Raw genomic sequence first — 17966 nt, forward strand, 5'->3', positions numbered from 1 at the left:
AACAAACAATCTTTATAACAATCTTCAAATTCACTCTCCGCTCGTAATATTTTACTGACAGAAGTATCGAACTTGTTTTCGATAACGCTCTCGTCAGGCAATGGTAGGATGTCAGCTGTGTGTTGTATAACTTTTCTCTCTTTTGTGACGAGATGTTCGTATTCACACTCCAAAACAAGACATAGTTCAAATTGACAACTGATGTTCGTAGTACATGAGATAAAAAGGTAATGACTTCCTCACGTACGGCAATCAGAAAAGAAATGATGTCATTCGTCGAGCTTTGATGAGTCACTTCAAACACGAACATTTCTTGAAAACTTGAGTCCACTGCTTTAATCATGATGGAAGAACGGAACACTAGAATTAGAATTGTTAAATTAGTTTAAGTCAGACGCTAACTAAGAGAGTTTATAGAGCGATCTCCAATCTGCACTGAATGAAAACTGAGGTGATGTGACTCTTTATATAGCGCTGTTGCTCCCTCCTCCGTTGTTATCCGTCCTGTCCTGTGACGATCCTTCCTGTTGATATAAAACCTTTGCTTCCTCGATTTTATTGTAGTGTTTGTATCCTGGTATTAGTTTATGATGAAGAAAAAGACTGCTTCCTTACGTGAAGAATTTATTGACCTTGATTTAGACGATAATTTTGATACGTCAATGAAGAAATGAAGAAAATTGTGAAATCTGATCCAGGAAGAAGTCAAGCCCCTCTCTTGGCACTTTAAACATAAACATAATTTGTCCATGTTTTTTCTGAGTTCTTTGTTCACCTTGGAAGTAGGAATTGGAGCTGGACGTGTGGGTTTTCGAGGTCCTCCAGGTAGTGGAATATCAGGAAGTTGAATTCTTGTTGTATTTCTCTGACGTATTCTTCTGTGTATTTTCACATCAACGATGGTCCAACAAAGAGGAAGCGTCAGTGTCCAGAATGTCGTAGAGAAATCCTTGGAGAATAACTTCCTCAAATCCTGGAAAACAACACTCCGAGAGCTATATAACCGGCAGTCCTCCAGCTAATAGTCACAGACGTTTCTTCGCTCTCAACCAGTGACAAGCCTCTCCTTCTCGAGAGTTCTTTATTGAGCTTGGAAGTAGGAATAGGAGCTGGACGTCTGGGTTTTCGAGGTCCTCCAGGTAATGGAATATCAGGAAGTTGAATTCTTGATCTCTGACGTATTCTTCTCTTTTAGGTCTTACCGTATTTGGTAAAGTAAATTGATCTTTCGTAACACTTCTGTCTAGGGGTTTGTTCCTTGTTAACAATTCATCCATTCCATGAGGTGATTTTATGTTGAGAGTTGAAGAGGAAGAGGAAGTCTCTCTGGAATCTAGGTAGTCCGCTGTTGTGGAGTTCACGATGGTAGGAGTATTCATCGTAGGTTGAAGGAGTGTGCGTGGTGTGAGCTGAGCGTGAAAACTTGGTTCGGTAGACTTTACATGAGCTCTGTTTAAGGTGAACGTTCAATGTGTACTGATGAAAAATATCCTTAATACTGATCATTATATAATAGAAGTAGCTGACCTTCCTCAAATGAGGAAATTATTATGTTATGAAAGGCAAGGTCGCTTCCGCGAGGAGATTAAATACTCATTGCTCGTTATATAATGGTTGCGTGAATAATGATCGACCTCTAACTTGTTTGTTTAATGATTGATGAGTACTTGCGGGAAGAATGTTGAAGGTCCTTTAAAGTTGTTTTCCTCGAATAACTTATCAAAGAGTGTCTCCTACGTCTTGTATCACCTTGAGAGACGTAATAGTACTGGTCTCCGTAAAGTTTAGGTTGCCCTTTTTTTAATTTTTTTTTAAATTTTTTTATTTTTTTTTTATTTTTTTGATTTTTTGTTTTTTATGTTTTTTAGTGTATTTTCTGATAGATCTGCATTCCCTGAGAATAATAATATCACTCTTAAGTTGCTACGATGATTCATTCTCAAGTTATGCAGTCTCAAAGATTAACTTACGGCGGCCATATTGAATTTTTTTAAATGGAAGAAAATATAGTTTTTTCCTTCATTTTCTATTAGAGGTAGCTCTCCCAAGTTCAACGATACCAATCTCGACTTCGTAGGATGAGTAGTTCTCGAGATATCCACATAAGAAGTTTTGAGTGGCCTATTTTTTTAAATTTTTTTTTTTTATTTTTTTTTTAAAATTTTTGTGTTATATTTTAATAGAGTAGCCTTCTATGACGTCACAAATACTCGCCTCAACTTCCTAGCATGATTTGTTCGGGAGTTATGGAGTGTCAAAGTCAAAGGATGGCGGCCATTTTGAATTTTTTTATAAATATCAATAATTCAATTTTTTTTTAATATTTTTGTTTAAAGATGTATTTACACTGTTTAAAGAAAGAATTTTTACTTCAATAATTTGTTTCGTTCTTAAGTTATAGGTGTTAAAAGAGTGAGCAGGCTAAAAAAACAGTTTTTTACTAATATCTCGGGAACTATAGATCCGAATTAGGTAGTTCTTTTACTAATTGAATGTACTCTTCAAGCTGAATACGATGGTCTCTTAAAATTAAGATTTTTAAAATTTTCGAAAATTCGAATTTTTTTTTAAATTTTCGATGTGGCAACATGTTTTTTTCTTGGTGTAGTGGGTCCCGGCGACTGCTTACTGATTGCTGTCCTCCTAATACCAACGCTCGTTCTTTTGCTATGAAAATATATTATTGACGTCATTTATAGCTTCAGTGTGAGGTATACAGCCTTTTTCCTTTAAGGTAGGTTCGTGAGTTACGTCTTTTTCGATGATGTAATCGAATATTGAGTGATTCATACTTTGATCAGGCCTTCCTCGGATGTAAACCTCGCTATAGAGTGTGAGGCATGCAGAATGTGAGGGTTAGGGTGTTTAGGGGGGGGGGGGGGTTATTGAATTTTTGAGTTCAATATTTTCCTTATTTATACTATTTGATTAATTATTGAAACAACTTCACTTTTAATCTCTTCCTGAGTACGATTTCCGTCTATTACACTCACATTCTTTTTTCTGAGTAGCCAATCATCAGTTAAAGATTATATTTTTTGTAAGTACTCCAAGACTACTTCGTTTTCTTCCTCTCTCTCTCGTTTTTTCATTCGCTGAAAACACACTTCAGCCGGCACACGTAAATAAATAAAATGTGTGGGTTCGATGTGAAACTTTGATTTTAAAACCTCATACCATTCCTCCAACAAGAATTTTTCAGAGCATTTAATGTATCTATTCTGATAGGCTAACTCCATGAAAACTTTAACTGATGTTTCAAAAGAACGTTCAGAAATTACAGGTTTATCTTGAGGAAATTTTAATGAGGCTTTCGTAAAAGTCAACTCCACTAAACTTTGAAACATTAAGGCATTGGATTCTGGATTTTCATAAAATGATTTCAGGACATTGAAGCCGTAAAAGTTTTGCCATACGTCTATTGGCTCAGTTTCAATGAAATAATCTGCTCCTGACGCAGCCAGAATATCAAGGATTGTAGTCTTCCCGGCGGATATGTTTGCCTCCATACTTATCAGCTTCATAATCAATCAGGTGAGAGGGACTTTTGAAATTGACAAAGCGGAAATCAAAGGTGTGCAGTGGGTGTCCTTAAATGGAATGAGAGCTGAATGATGATGAGAATGATGTTAGATTTTGCTCGGTGCATAAAGCTTTAAATAGTCAAAATGCACTTCCTATTTTCTCAGTTGCTTTGTAATTTCTGTGCGTTCAGTTTCTGTGTCTCAGCGTCAAAATGTGCAATCCTTCTCTGCCGTCCGCCCCGTCCGTTCCCGAGGTTGTAGAAGCTCCTCAACAGGAAGAGGTGGTGGAACAAGTGATATCGGAGTCGTCGGAGTCAGAATCGGAGTCGGAGAGCGAGATTGAACCGATAATAGTTATGCAAAGATGTGAAGAGATAAGAGAGGAGGTGTTTTGTTTCGTAAAAAGGAGGGGAGGGGTGGCTTTCCTCACACAATTAATAAAAGAGTCCTCCCATTACCCTTTCTCAAGTCGGTTGCGGAGAACCACCGTAAAGGCTTTGTTTATACAAAGCTTCTTTGTGATTTTGAGCGGTACAGTTTTGAACCCTCAAAAATACAAATGGGCGAGTCCCTCACAATGGAGAAAAGTGAGGGACGTATACACTTCTCCTTTATGGTGGCTTTATTGGAAACTACAGCTCGATTCAGAGGTGGGGTTCTCTTCGGAGAGCCGGAGACAACTTCACCTAATGCTTTTTGAGATGGTTCGGAGGATGCGGGCTCAGATTAATAATCTGGGCCTATGTGAGGAAAAGCCACCGGAAGAAATGGAAGAGGGATTTTCAACTGGAAGCGAAAACGATTGAATTGGGGGGGGGGGGGGGGTTTAGTGGGGTGAGTTTAGAGTTTAGTTATAAAAAACTTACGGGTATGAGGCGGTGAGCGGTCGGAGAACACTGAGCACGAGTAAAAAAGTAGAACTGAAAGCGAAGGTACGTACCTGCTTCTTTTTATAATATTAAAGTTGATGACGTTTTAGGTGTGCTTGTTTGATTCAAAGGTGGGAGAGGGAAAATTTATTCTTCCTTGTTACTCATTAGTTACCTTTGTTAAGTTTCCTAGTTTTTCTTCCTCATTTCATGATTCAGAATCTGGCGTCGTTTAGCGGAAGATTAAAATAGACGAGAACTGACGCGCGTGCGCGTGTTTCTAGTGACATTGATCTTGTCATAATTATGCACTTCGAGAAGTGAATAATATTCTGTTAGTGTCTTGCGCGTCTAGGATGTCATTCTAGCTCTCATGCTGAGGTCCATGTGTTAGGGAATTCGTGAGCTATGATTGACTTATCTAATCGTTGCAAATTGTCTATGACTTGCGGAAGTTTCAACTAGAGAAAATAATTACTGTCTTGCGAGTGGCGCACGCCTCCGCTGACATTGACCTTGCCTTGTAATAAAACAACTGTTCCTATGCAGTTGCGAGAGCGCTGTAACAGACACGGACTCAACGCGGGCGGGAGCGATGTCTCGATAAGAGGCGTGCTCCGAATGTGTAATCTGTTTTGGCGTATTTTTGCTTGGGTCTCTCTTTTTCTAACTACTGAAGTAGCACATGAGCAGTTTGATGCTTGACGCTGATGAAAGTTTGGACGGATGAGGAGTGGAAATCTGAAACATTCCAAATGTCACCACTGCCACACTGAAAAAATAATATCGGTGTATTTACTAAGAAAAGGGTGAAATTACCAAGAATTCAGGGTTCTGTTTGATCCCAGTTTTTTCTTTGTAAAATTACCATTTATGGAATTGGTAATTTTACCGAGATTTATCGGTATAATTATTGAACTTTCTTGGTAATTTTACTGGACCTTGGTAAAAACACCAATATTTTTTATCGACTGTGGTAGAATTACCGAGATAAAATGGCAAAGTTACTGGGAATTGATTACCGATAAAAGTGGTATTCTTACCTGAAAAAAACAGTAAAGATACCGGTTTTCAGGTAAGCTTTCCAGTCTGTCTTGGTAAAATTCCAATAGTTAGTAAAAAAAAAGTGAGATGGTAAAGGTACCAACGGACCGTGGTGAACACGCCGAGATTTTTTTTCAGTGCATGCTAAGGAATAACGTCTTATGAACATTTGAGAGTCTTAGATTCTATATTTTGTGGGGTCTTTTTCGCGGACTGTATCTCGGTAAGTTCATTCTTAATTTATTGTGAGTGTGGCATTCAACACTGACCGCGACGATGACAGCTAATGACCTCTGAAAAGAACACTTCAACGCAAAAGAGCTCTTGACAGAGTAATTAAATAGCATGACCGAGCATTGCATCATCATTGCCCTTGCAGAAATTCGTCCGTGTCACAGACTTGAGGTACACTACTTCAAAAGGAGACATGAAAAATTAAAAATAAGCCATGACAGTCAAACTGCCTATTGCGTGAAAATGAATTCACCACGAATGCGCTGCCAACCTATACATTTGAAAGATTAATCAATAAGGCCGACTAGCGCATTCTAAACAAGCGTTTTAAAGGATTGAAACTGAGATTGGCATTGAAACTGAGAAAAAGTATGCGAAATTAAAGTTTTATACGTGCTTTTATAATTTTTGATCAGTGTAAATAGTTGAAATGAGAAAATTTGTACCACTTGACAATTCGAGTTTATAGGTTGGCTGCCCTTTTGGGCCCCAAGAGCTACATGACCTGATCAAACCTAACTTCCAAATTTTCAAGTTGTCCATACTCTTTCTATAAAGGTACTCTATACTGGATTGTATTTTGCAAAAAGGAACCAGAAGCATTGCAATGGTGCTAAGATTGTGCAACTTCATCCTTTGCAATAAAATTACTGAATACCGTGAAAAAATATGAAATGTACATAATAATTTTTGTCTTAAATTTGTAGTTTTTAGCGAGTAAAATAGGAACCGTTGATGGATAATCAGGTTTTTCTTCCAAGACAAAAAAAGATGCTCAATTTTAGCAACATTGCAATGCTTCTGGTCCCTTTTTGCAAAATGCAATCCAACTGACCCATTGCCATAGATGACGTCATCAATCGAACAGTCACTAACCTCTTTGCCCCCCACACACCACACGACCATAACGTCAAATCTTACGTTTCACCGTCAATTTGGCAACACTGCGTCATCTTGCTCGCGGTCCTCAATGCATCCACTCATGCGTTGCGGACTTTAAAGCTTGCGTCGCGGCGGCCGCTCCGATGCAGCGAAGCGCTAATTTTTAAGATATTCAGCAAGCGCCACGCCTGATACCGTCCCCGTATGTAAATGTAAATAAATACAGTCACTGCTCCTCTCCCCCTCCCCATCGTGAGCGCGGGAAACAGTCATTCCTACTTAAGCCTTCCTTCGGAAACGTTTCTGATTTTCAGCCGGTGCATAAAGTCAGGGAATCCGGCTTAAAAAAAATCACAAGTGGGTGCATCGTTCAACCACCATTGACAAATCTTACTCAGCGCATTATTATGATTGCATGTATGATAGCACGGTAATGTTTTTGGTGCAACGAGCTCGTTCTTTTCGCTACAAAAAAACGTTACTGCATTTGGATTGCATTTTGCGAAAAGGAACCACTAGCATTGCAATGTTGCTAAGATTGTGCAACTTCTTTTGTCATGGAAGAAAAACCCGATTATCCATTAATAGTTTCTATTTTACTTCCTAAAAACTGTGAATTTAAGACAAAAATTACCATCTAAATTTCATAGTTTTTCACGATTTCCGCAATTTTATTGCAAAGCATGAAGTTGCACAATCTTAGCATCATTGCAATGCTAGTGGTTCCTTTTTGCAAAATGCAATCCATTTCAATGTTGCCAAAATTCCCCTCGCGAATTACGATTTTACCGAGAAGATCTTAGGGAGTTCTAATTAAAAATTCCCTGCTCCTCGCTGAAACTCCCCGCTGAAACTCCTCGCGGAAACTCCCCGCTTGCTTTTTCCTTTGGAAATTGGTCGATGTAATGTCATGAAAACTTAACTGAAGTTTCTTTCCTATTGGCAAATTATTCCGTGTAAATTTCACACTCTAAATTGGCGTAGTCTATTGGAAAATATACTATACGAAAGAAACTTTTGAAAACTTGCAACGAAGATACGTGGTTTTTCACTTTGTGTTCTGTATGTCTGCTTTGTCTATTGATTCGTCTATCAATTTCAATAATCAAACCGCAGGTAATTTTCCCAAGGCCGGACTTTTCATGAGGACCCGGTGGAAATTTCAGGACGATGTTTTGCCTCGCCTGGCGGAAGGAACATAGACAGAGCCGGCAACGCGACCGAGCTCTCTTGGAGTCCGTTGCTCACGATAAGCCCGGGACCGGGCCAGTGCAGTGCACGGCCGGAATATTTCTAATTGATTCTCGTGGTCCATAAATACTCGACGAGCATCCGACTCGGAGCGCGCGCTTTTTGCCCTCGCCCTCGGGTATATTAATATTTACCACGACCGATGCACAATTCTCATTCTCTAATTTATCGCCAAAGCTCCGACTCCCCATCCTCATGTCCAAAGCAAAAGGGACCCGAGTCTCGAAGCCGGCACACAGGGGCGACTTGAACTTGGATTCAAGCTTTGACATCTGGACGTATTTGAATCAGTGAGTTCGAAAACACACCAACCCCGAAAAAAAAATTGTTCAGGAAACACCTAAAACTGCGCAGCGGGCGAAGAAGTTAGTTTAAGAAAACCTTTTTGGTGCCGAAGGACAGGTACTTGAGAGACTTTATAAAGCACCAAGTTCAAATCGATACACCATGTTTGATGACAGAGAGTTAAGCCTTTAAAAATTTCCCAGTTGGTGTGTTTTCGTTCTCACCGGCTTTCAGATACTGATTTTTCAAAGTCTGCCCAGAAAAATTTATATTTTTCGACCTGAATAACGCTTGAATATTTATGTAACTTGTCGGTACAAGGTATATTGAACCGAAAAAAGAAACCCGCAAAATCGGATGGTCACCCGTTTCCCTTGAAATAGCCAAAAATTGGTATTTCCAATGAAATACTTCGATTTTTCCCTTTTCCCGTCGCTGTTTCGAGCACTTCCGATTGCAATTTCGAAATTTCCTTTTGCGTGCAGATGCGTCTATCCATCAGTGTTACTAAACCGTAAAAAAGTGAAAATCGAAAAAAACCCGAGTTGGTGTGTTTTCGAACTCACTGATTCATTTATGCTAAATGGAACTATGTGCAAGTGGAAAGATGGGGTGTGCTCGTTGGTGGTTGGGCCATAAGAATGAATGGGAAATATAAAGCGCCAGTGACGTCAGCGGCAACGACAAAAAAACGACGATCGGGAAGGCAGTCTTCAACTCTTGAGCCCTGTCCACAAGGCTCTTGTCACATGCCCACGGTTCACGAATTAGCGCTCAGTTCCTTTTGATTTAATTGAAAATCCCGCTTTTCCATTTTTTCAAAAAGAACTATATCTACTTTTACATTGTTTCTTATACAGCTCACCACGAGCACACCCCATCTTTCCACTTGCACATAGCTCCTTTTAGCATAAATACGTCCATTTGTAGACATAAATTCCACCCTCCGGTGTATTCAAGAATAGGATCCGGTACCCGGGGAGGAGGTAACAAGAATTTTAGCTTGAAATGAGCCCACGCCAGTTTTCCGTTTGACATCTATAGACATATATTCACCCTCCGGAGTATTCACCCCAGTAAAATGGTCCTATGACAGTTTTGGACCCTGAAAACACTCTCCCTAAGGTCCCCACATAGACACCCAAAGATGAAGTAGAGAGTTTAAAATCCTTCTGGACGACAAACGGTAACAGTTAAGAGAATGTATTTAGGTAATTTTTCCGCATTAGAGCATGTTGTTATCATTTGATTCACTCATTTTCCGAAAAGCCGATGCGCTACGAACAAACATTCAAGTATAGGGAACAATGGAACATTCGTCCGAATAACTTCATTTTCCAGACTATTGTGCGACGGTCAGCAGAGGGAGGCCCCGCTGCCCTCTGCCCCTCTTCCGGTAGTTCCGTACCCGTCAGCAATTATTTATTCTGCGAATATGTTTTATGTGCCCCTAATTGCTCACACCTCGATTATTTCAATTTTTTCCCGTTGTTTTTGCCGCTGAAAAAGGGACTGCGCCTGATTTTATTTACGACTGGCAATCGGCTCGTCACGACAGGCGCAGGTTGAGCGCATGCGCTCGGGCCCCGAAGAGAGATTGGATCTTAAATCAGCGAGATTGTTTGCATAGTGGATTGCTATTGATGATTGGAGAAAAATCTGTCGACTGGTCAGGCTCTCGCCTCGGAAAGGTACATTGTAGACCACGCTGTAAATCGTTTGGTTCAAGGGAATTTATAAGCGACAGTGTCTGATTGGAAGCTGAAATTCTTCAGTGCAGCGAAAAAACCTCTCCGAAATCGAAAATATGAATTTTTAGGGTACAATCCTGAAGCCACTTTCATACTCAGAGGGACGCGGGTCAAAATTTCAAGGTATGATTTGCATAAATAGTGATATTTCAAATGTTTGTCAAATATCGATCGTAAAGGTGATAACAGTGCACTGGGAAAAAAACACATTGGATCTAGAGTCGAGACTCTTGAAAACATTGACAAGAAAAAACACTCATAATTCAATCAGATTTAAGCTTAAATCAAAAGGAAATCCGCTCAAATTAAGAGGCTTGGTTCTTGATTTAAGCAAAAATCCGATTGAATCAAGAGTATTTTTTACTGTCGATGTTTTTAAGAGGCTGGACTCTAGATCCAATGTGTTTTTTTTTTTCCAGTGTGCTCAAAATGAAGAAAGTTTTTCTATACTTCAAGATTTATCATTTTTCTACTTTCAAATGCACATGGTGGGTTATGCAGCATTTGCATGCAAATTTTTTACTGCTTCGTCTGAAAGTGCTTAAAGAGCTGATTTCACAGTATTTTTTACAATTTTTTTCTAATATGGGAAATAGATTAAGAGTTATTTAAAAGTGAGAAAATGCACCGCCTAGTGAAATCAGCTGGCGGCATTTCCGATTTAAACACATGTATTTTAGCAGATTAGATCATTTTATCATAAAATGGATTGCATTTTGCAAAAAGGAACCAAAAGCATTCCAATGTCGCTAAGATTGCGCAACTTTATTTACCTGGCAAATACAAACTGATCATCTAAACAAATTTTATCTTGACTCCCAATAAACTATTAATTCAAGACAAAAATTACTTTTGTAAATTTAATTTTTTTCATGATCTCAGTATTTTTTTGCGAAGAATGTAAGTTGTACAATCCTAACATAGGAATGCTCTTGGTTCCTTTTTGCAAAATGCAGACCAATTGTTCAATTCATAAACCAAGGGTATCGTCGAGTTCAGTCCACTCAGTAGTTTCCACATAACACGAAATTTATCAAATTTCAGACACATGCAAATTCTATTTAATTACCTCCCTGACTATGCCGTTCCCTGTCCATACGTAAAACGCCTTAAGTCGCGTAGCGACCCGGAGGGTGTCCTCTAATTTTATCTAAGCACGTAACTGACCCTCTCCTAGATAAACCATAAATATGGCAACTGTCCGAGTGCGGGCGTATGGAAATGGGAGATGAGGCAGCAAAATTGAATATTAGTCGGCTCTGACTCGAATCGGTCCACGATGAAACCCCCAACGTCCATATTTTACTGAGCCCTGAGCTCCTTAAGGATGCGTGTATTCTAGGGCTCATCAGATTCAGACTTGCGCGGTTTCAACATCAGCCCAGTAGGCCACGGGACGCCGTCGCGGAGCGGTGACACGAGGTGAGGTCATCCAGGTGCGATGGTCCTAGTCTGCAAGTCTCCTCAGCAACAACCGCGTAAGTCGATATGGAAACCCTGAGTCCATGCGCGGTTTTTGAAATTTATGATGGTGTTCAATGCGCGCTCACGTCTTCACGTTTCGACGTCATTTGTCAAGTATATGTGAAAAGACACAACTGGATTTTTAGCTGAGCTTTGTTACGGACGTGTTGGAAGGCGACCCGGGGTGCGTTCGAGGCTTGACATACGCGGTTTTGTCGACAGGCGGAGGTTAGCGCACTCGTTAATCGCTGTATTCATGAGTGAACGCGAACAGCGCACGTCATGCTCGTTTCATGCGCATGCGCATCTATCACGCTGCGAGGGAGAGATGCTCGATTGCTCGTATGCAATCCGCGAGAAAAGCTGAAACATTATAATTGAGGCCCGAGTCAGTGTTAAAGTTTGTTAATTTTTCTTCGAATAAATTTTACCAGATTTTTTGTTCGTCTGCGTTAAATTTGAAGTCATCGATAAAAAATATTTCCTAGAAAGGTTATCGTGTCAAAGAATTTTTTTTCCCTAACAATTTTCACGGAAAAAATTATAATTTGATCAATTTAGTTTAATTTTTTCGTGCTTTCTCAAAAAAAGCGCGAATCGGGCAAAAGTTAATGTGGTATTGTGGTTTTTTTTAGAATTGAGAATAAATCACATACTTGGAATACAAATGATTTCGGATGAGTAACATCGCTTATTAATGTATCACTCCACCTCTCGTCTATTTTTTTCTACTAATAGTTTTTTTTTTTTTTTTTTTTTTTTTTTTTTAAATTCTTTACGTACATTTATGCTTTATAAATTATTTGCTTTATTTTTTATTTTCGTTCAAAATTGTATTACGAACATTAGTGTATTGAAGCACCTATAAAGCGGAGCACATTCAGCTACATAGAATCCCCTAAAACTTCTAAGTAATATTTCTACAATTTGAAGTTCAAAATATGCGTTCTTGACGGCGCAAAAAATTTGAGTGGGCGCAAATCTATGGCTAATTACAGATGAATTGCAACAGGCATTTCAACCTAGCGTGGGAGGTGCTGGTTGGCAAACTAAATTGTTCTTTTTTTAATTACCGTAACCGTGTAACCGTTTGCTAGCGGGAACCCCCAAGTAGGTTTGCCTTTTCTCAAAATTTCCCCTCCTCTGTCACGTGCCCCACAACTTATAAGGAAAACAAGGAGGGACACAAAAGCTCATAAGCTCTCTTTATGACGCGCATAGCAGCTTTTAATCAGTGGTGATAAGTGCGGGGAAATAGTTAAGCGCGATAAATGTAAAACAAATTGAATTATCGGAATCAATGCCTGCGGTGGAATGCCCGAAGGGATGTCAAGCGAGCTATGCGGAAAATTAATAAAAACTCTAGACAGCTCAGATGGGATTGTGTGAGTGTGAGCACTTTTATAAGTATTTCTGCTTGCTTAACAACGTATATTTAAGAGAGCTATACACGGGGGAAACCCAGTGCGTAAAAACCACTAAGCCAGCCGGCGGTTTTGTTTACAATTTTATCAAACATATAAATACTACGAGCATCAATTGGAGATGCTCATATCAATTTCTTACCTCTAACATCGCGTTCAATCCAGTTTTTTTGTAAGTGACTCATATGCTGTGTGTATGTAGTGGTCCTCTCATCAATAGTTCATTTCAATATTTGTGTGCATCTTGTTCCGTGTTGCCCTGTTTTTTCACGTGTTTGCCGTGATGCAGTTATATATTGTTGCACAGAGCACACCTATCAGTGATTTATTCAAATGAGTTCGGATGAAAAATCTATAATAGCATTTTCGTCGCTTCACTTTTAATCTCATGACAGTTTTGAGACGGGGTATAGACTGTAACTTGGGAGGCAGTTCAACCCTTCCTGGTTCTTTTACCCTCCAAATATGCCGCAGTAGTGTGACCGGCTGCAAAGGCAACATATTAAGTGAAACTATTTCCGATTTGAATTCTGGCTGCATGCGACTTTCTGCTTACGACTTTGAATTTGTAATTGAACGGAGGTTAAACTTATGATTTGATAATTTCATTTTCTCTGCAGAAAATATCTCATCTGCATCGATAAAACCCATTTTTGCCGAATCAATTCGAAAAATCAGATTTTAAGATTTAAGCTGACAACTCTTCGCAAAGTTCGCAAAGTCGCGAACAGTATTTTTCAGTTCGTGCCGATGAAGAGTCTAGATATCGTAGATATATCGTAGATAATAAGTTGTGTTGCATTGGCTAATTGGTGCGATTTTTTAACCTATTCTGGGGTTTGGCTTGATTTCTTCAGGATTTGGTTGGAAATTTAGTTCTCGATTCTGATTGGTCCAAATTCCAACAGTGACGCGACGGTCATCTATCAAAAAAAATTAACTAAATCCAGTCTCGAAAACGTGCCTATTTCCACTAAATCCCCTAAGACACCATTGTAAAAGTAGGAAGGTTGAGAAATGGTGCTGGATCCACACCATTTCGCGGGGAAAACAAAGCCAAGAAGTTCCAAAAATTAAAATTAGAGTCACAATTATTTTTTGACTATTAACTTTGACTTATTTTTTAAATTATCATTATTTTTTTTCAAAAAATAATTTTTTACTCTAATTTCAATTTTTGGAACTTCTTGGCTTTGTTTTCCCCGCGAAATGGTGTGGACCGAGCACCATTTCTCCACCTTGTTACATACAGTTCGGGCCACTTCTCAGTTTTTTTTTTTTTTTTTTTTTTTTTTTTTTTCTTTTCACTTGTAAAAGTATGTATGATGAAGTTCATAAAAGGGGGTAAAGAAATGAAGATGTGTTTATCAATGGTAAAATGATCCACTAACGAGACGCGAAGCTTTCTAAAGCTGCTGCCGGTGTTCCGCGGATGGACGGTTCCATCCAACGGCGATGCGTGATAATCGATTTATCGATAAATCGATACTTTCTCATTTGAAGTAAACATGGAGAATCGGTTACCATGGTTTTCGTTGCAAACGCCCTGATAATCGATCCTTTTCCACAGGTTTCAATGACAGATTTATCGATCCGTCGCAAAAAGCAATGGTTCAATCCAGTGGCGTGGCGTGCTTTACGATGTATCGATTTTTATGCCATTTAAACCTATGGACAAGGATCGATAAACAGGGTGTTCGCAGCGAACACCTTAATAATCGATTCTTTACCATAGGTTTAAATGGCATACAGTCGATACATCGCAATTCACGCCACTAGTTCGGTCCAACGACATTCGTGTGTTAATTCCGAAATGACCCGGAGCAAAATTTGTGATTCTCGATCGCGCGACCTCAAGGATGCAGGCGGATTAAGCCCACGCCAAACACGGAAGCTTACTTCCAGTCTCGTGTCTCCGTCTTTTTTTACGACCGAAAGATAAGTGAAAATTTTAGGAATATTATCGTGGGCCTAATTTCCGAACCGGACATGCAAAGCGCTGACCTCCCGAACGGCAAATGCAGTAATGAAAATTTTTTTTCTTGCCGATTCGAGCAGTAAACTCCGATTTTTGACTCCTAACGCTTCGAGGAGCAACCAGAATCAGAGCTTTTAAATCGTCTTGTTATTTATTTTGGATATTCTGCTGCCATATGATAGCTTCTGATTTTGTTGCTTATAAAACAACTTTAGTGCAGTTTTTTCCCCTTACATACATCGATTTAATACGAAGCGAATGTCATTTAAGCGCTATCTCCACTCGTCAAAATGGCATCATAATGGAAGCTCAAAGTGAGTCGGTTTCAACGATAAGTGGCTCAAAGTCGGGGCTTGATGCGATTGATGAGTGTTGCAACTCAAAATAGAGCGGCGTGACTCTTTTTTGATCAACAATCGCGAACAGATCGTATTTATCTATTAACTTTGAGCTTCCATTTTGACGCCATTTTGACGAGTGGACACAGGGCTTTTGTGCAATGTTTTGTGTGCTGGTATGAAATGAGGGGTATCGATAAGAACTGATTTTGGGTTCTTTTTTAATTTCTCTCAGTGCACTGTGGTCGGAGGGGGAGCCTTACTATTTTTGCGTGTGCCTAAAGTCCCTTTCTACTGAGAGTTAAGACAACGTGAATCCATTTCTGATTGGTTACCGTATTTTAGGCCTCCACAGTGTCACAAACGGGAATAAAGATTACATTTTCACACATAGCAAAGATTATCATCTGGAATGGACCAGGAAATTATGGGTTCGACAAGGAATAAACGGAATGAGAGAGGGAACGGAAGAAGGAATTTGAGAATGGGCCGATCAAAAATTCTCGGCGTTTTTACCAAGGTCCGTTGGTACCTTTACCATCTCACTTTTTTTTACCAATTATTGATAATTTCCTCGAGTCAGACTGGTAAGCTTACCTAAAAACCGGTATTTTTACTGTTTTTTCAGGTAAGAATACCACTTTTATTGATAATCAATATCCTGTACTTTTGCCATTTTATCCCGGTAATTCTACCACAGTCGATAAAAAATATTGGCGTTTTTACCTAGGTCCAGTAAAATTACCGAGATCTCGGTAAAATTATCAATTTTATAAATGGTAATTTTACCAAGGAAAAACTGGGATCAAATAGAACTCTGAATTCTTGGTAATTTTACCCTTTTCTTAGTAAATACACCGAGATTTTTTTTTCAGTGTGAAAAACGTTAAATTTGGGTAATCTTTATTCCCGTTTGTGACTCCTCGAGGGGGTGCTGTCTTGACTCTAAGTACACAGGTACTCTACGTGTGCCTGTTTCTTTGACGGAGGTCTCAGACGGAGCCCTGGATTTGACAACGGTGGTGACCGGCTCCGTCGCATCGCCGAATTTCACCGCCCACCGGATTTGGGCAAAGCAGCTTTCGTTGCGTTTTTGCCGCGTCCGAGCGGGTACCTGGCGAGTGATGCTTTGCGCGCGACGGCCTTGGAGTGAAAGCGCGTGGCGGCGCCGCGAAAATACCCCCGAGTGACCCAATTGGTCGGCCCCGAGCGGGTTACCAACTCGCCCATTATGGTCTTTTATGGTCAACCCAGCCGCCCGAGTGGTATTCTTTACCCGGCCCAACTCTAACCAGTGCGGCGCCAAAGCGGCCCAAAGGCCTCGTCGCCAGAAAGTATTACGTCGAGGAAAAGAATAAAAAGAAAAAATCGGTAAAATAATCAATTGGACGTATTTTTGGTAAATGGAACTACGTGGAAGTGGAAAAATGGTGTGCGCTCGTTATTGGTCGGGCCATAAGAATGAATGGGGATTTTAAAGCGCCAGTGACGTCAGCGGCAACGACGAGAGAAATGACGATCGGGAAGGCGGTCTGTAACTCATGAGCCCTGTCCACGACAATCTTGTCACATGTCCACGGCTCACCAGTTAGCGCTCAGTTCCTTTTGATTTAATTGAAAATCCCGGTTTTCCATTTTCTCAAAAGGAAATGTATCCACTTTTACATTGTTTCTTATCCGGCTCACCACTAGCACATCCCATCTTTCCACTTGCACATAGTTTCTTTCAGCATAAATACGTCCAATTTGCAGGTAATTTACCCCTCACCGAGGATTCCTGCCCTTTTTTTCCGAAGACGTATCAATGCTTCCAAAAAATGGTCCCATTTCGTCGTTACCTGCACGAAGAGAAATTTTAACACGAGAGACAGGAATTTCAACAGAAAGACAGGAATTTCTCAGATGACACGAGCAGGATATCCACTCATGTTTTCTGGCCAACTCACCATTGTTAGTAGGTTCCATATTAAAATGTGCCTGCGTGCATGTTCAAAATTACTAACTACACTAAGATATCATCTGAATATTTTTTTTTGCCTTAAGAGATGTGTGTTTGTGTGCTGAAAATGGCAAGCCACGCAAGAATATGTTCTCAAGTTTACCCCTCGAAAAAGCCGTAGCTTCAAGATTAATATCCCCGTTGAATGAAATAGGTACCAACTTAACCTGATCTAACATCATCTTGAAACCACCCACAAGAGCTAAAACGCATCGTACTATCAAAGCACTTACGCCTTCAAGGAGCTGATAAAAATGTGTTACCTTCACGTTACAATAGATTCCATTTCCAATTCAATCAGCAGAGCTGGGGCTCTGTGATGGGGCCTGGAGAGTCGGTTCACCTCTCTTTGTGAAATAGATTGATTAATGATTTCCATCTCGGGGTCTGCTTGCAGTTCTTTCTCATAGACTCGCGGTCCCTTGATGACATGTTTTAAAAATGTTTTGATGGACGGCGGAACCAGCCGAGCCGGGACATCGTTGATCTATGTGCGCACTCAAACACGGAATACTCCCGTCCTAAGGAAAGAACGTCGAAAGTTCATTCGAGAGTTGCCAAATTCCCTGGCGTAAAATATTTGACATTTTGAGCACTGGAAAAAAAAAACACATTGAATCTAGAGTCCAGACTCTTGAAAACATTCGACAAGAAAAAAGACTCTTGATTCAATCAGATTTAAGCTTAAATCAAAAGGAAATCGCCGCTGAAATTAAGAGACTTGGTTCTTGATTTTAGCTTAAATCTGATTGAATCAAGAGTATTTTTTCTTGTCGATGTTTTTAAGAGTCTGGACTCTAGATCCAATGTGTTTTTTTTCCAATGTTGTCTGAACAATTTGAAGAAAAGTATTCAAAATTTTCCCGGTAAACTTGTTTTTTATCAGAGGAGATATGGCAACCTCTGAAGGCGCTTAGGGTGTT

General features: G+C 39.8%; 1 protein-coding gene across 5 annotated transcripts in view; it reads left to right on the plus strand.

Annotated features, from left to right (window-relative positions):
* Sema5c (Semaphorin 5c) overlaps positions 1-17966 on the plus strand; it is a 232364-nt gene that overhangs the window by 71659 nt on the left and 142739 nt on the right. Inside the window, exon 1 of one of the 5 annotated variants that reach the window (XM_072304568.1) lies at positions 12742-12932. The exons of 1 other annotated variant lie outside the window; for it this stretch is intronic. The gene's annotated coding sequence lies outside the window, so the exon portion shown is untranslated. Of the gene's footprint in view, positions 1-12741; positions 12933-13000; positions 13311-17966 lie in introns of those variants that run through there. 3 more of the 5 variants (XM_019061176.2, XM_019061174.2, XM_072304569.1) reach the window with 3 other exon arrangements.

This window comes from Bemisia tabaci, chromosome 9 (genome assembly GCF_918797505.1).
Source record: "Bemisia tabaci chromosome 9, PGI_BMITA_v3".
NCBI lineage: Eukaryota > Metazoa > Arthropoda > Insecta > Hemiptera > Aleyrodidae > Bemisia > Bemisia tabaci.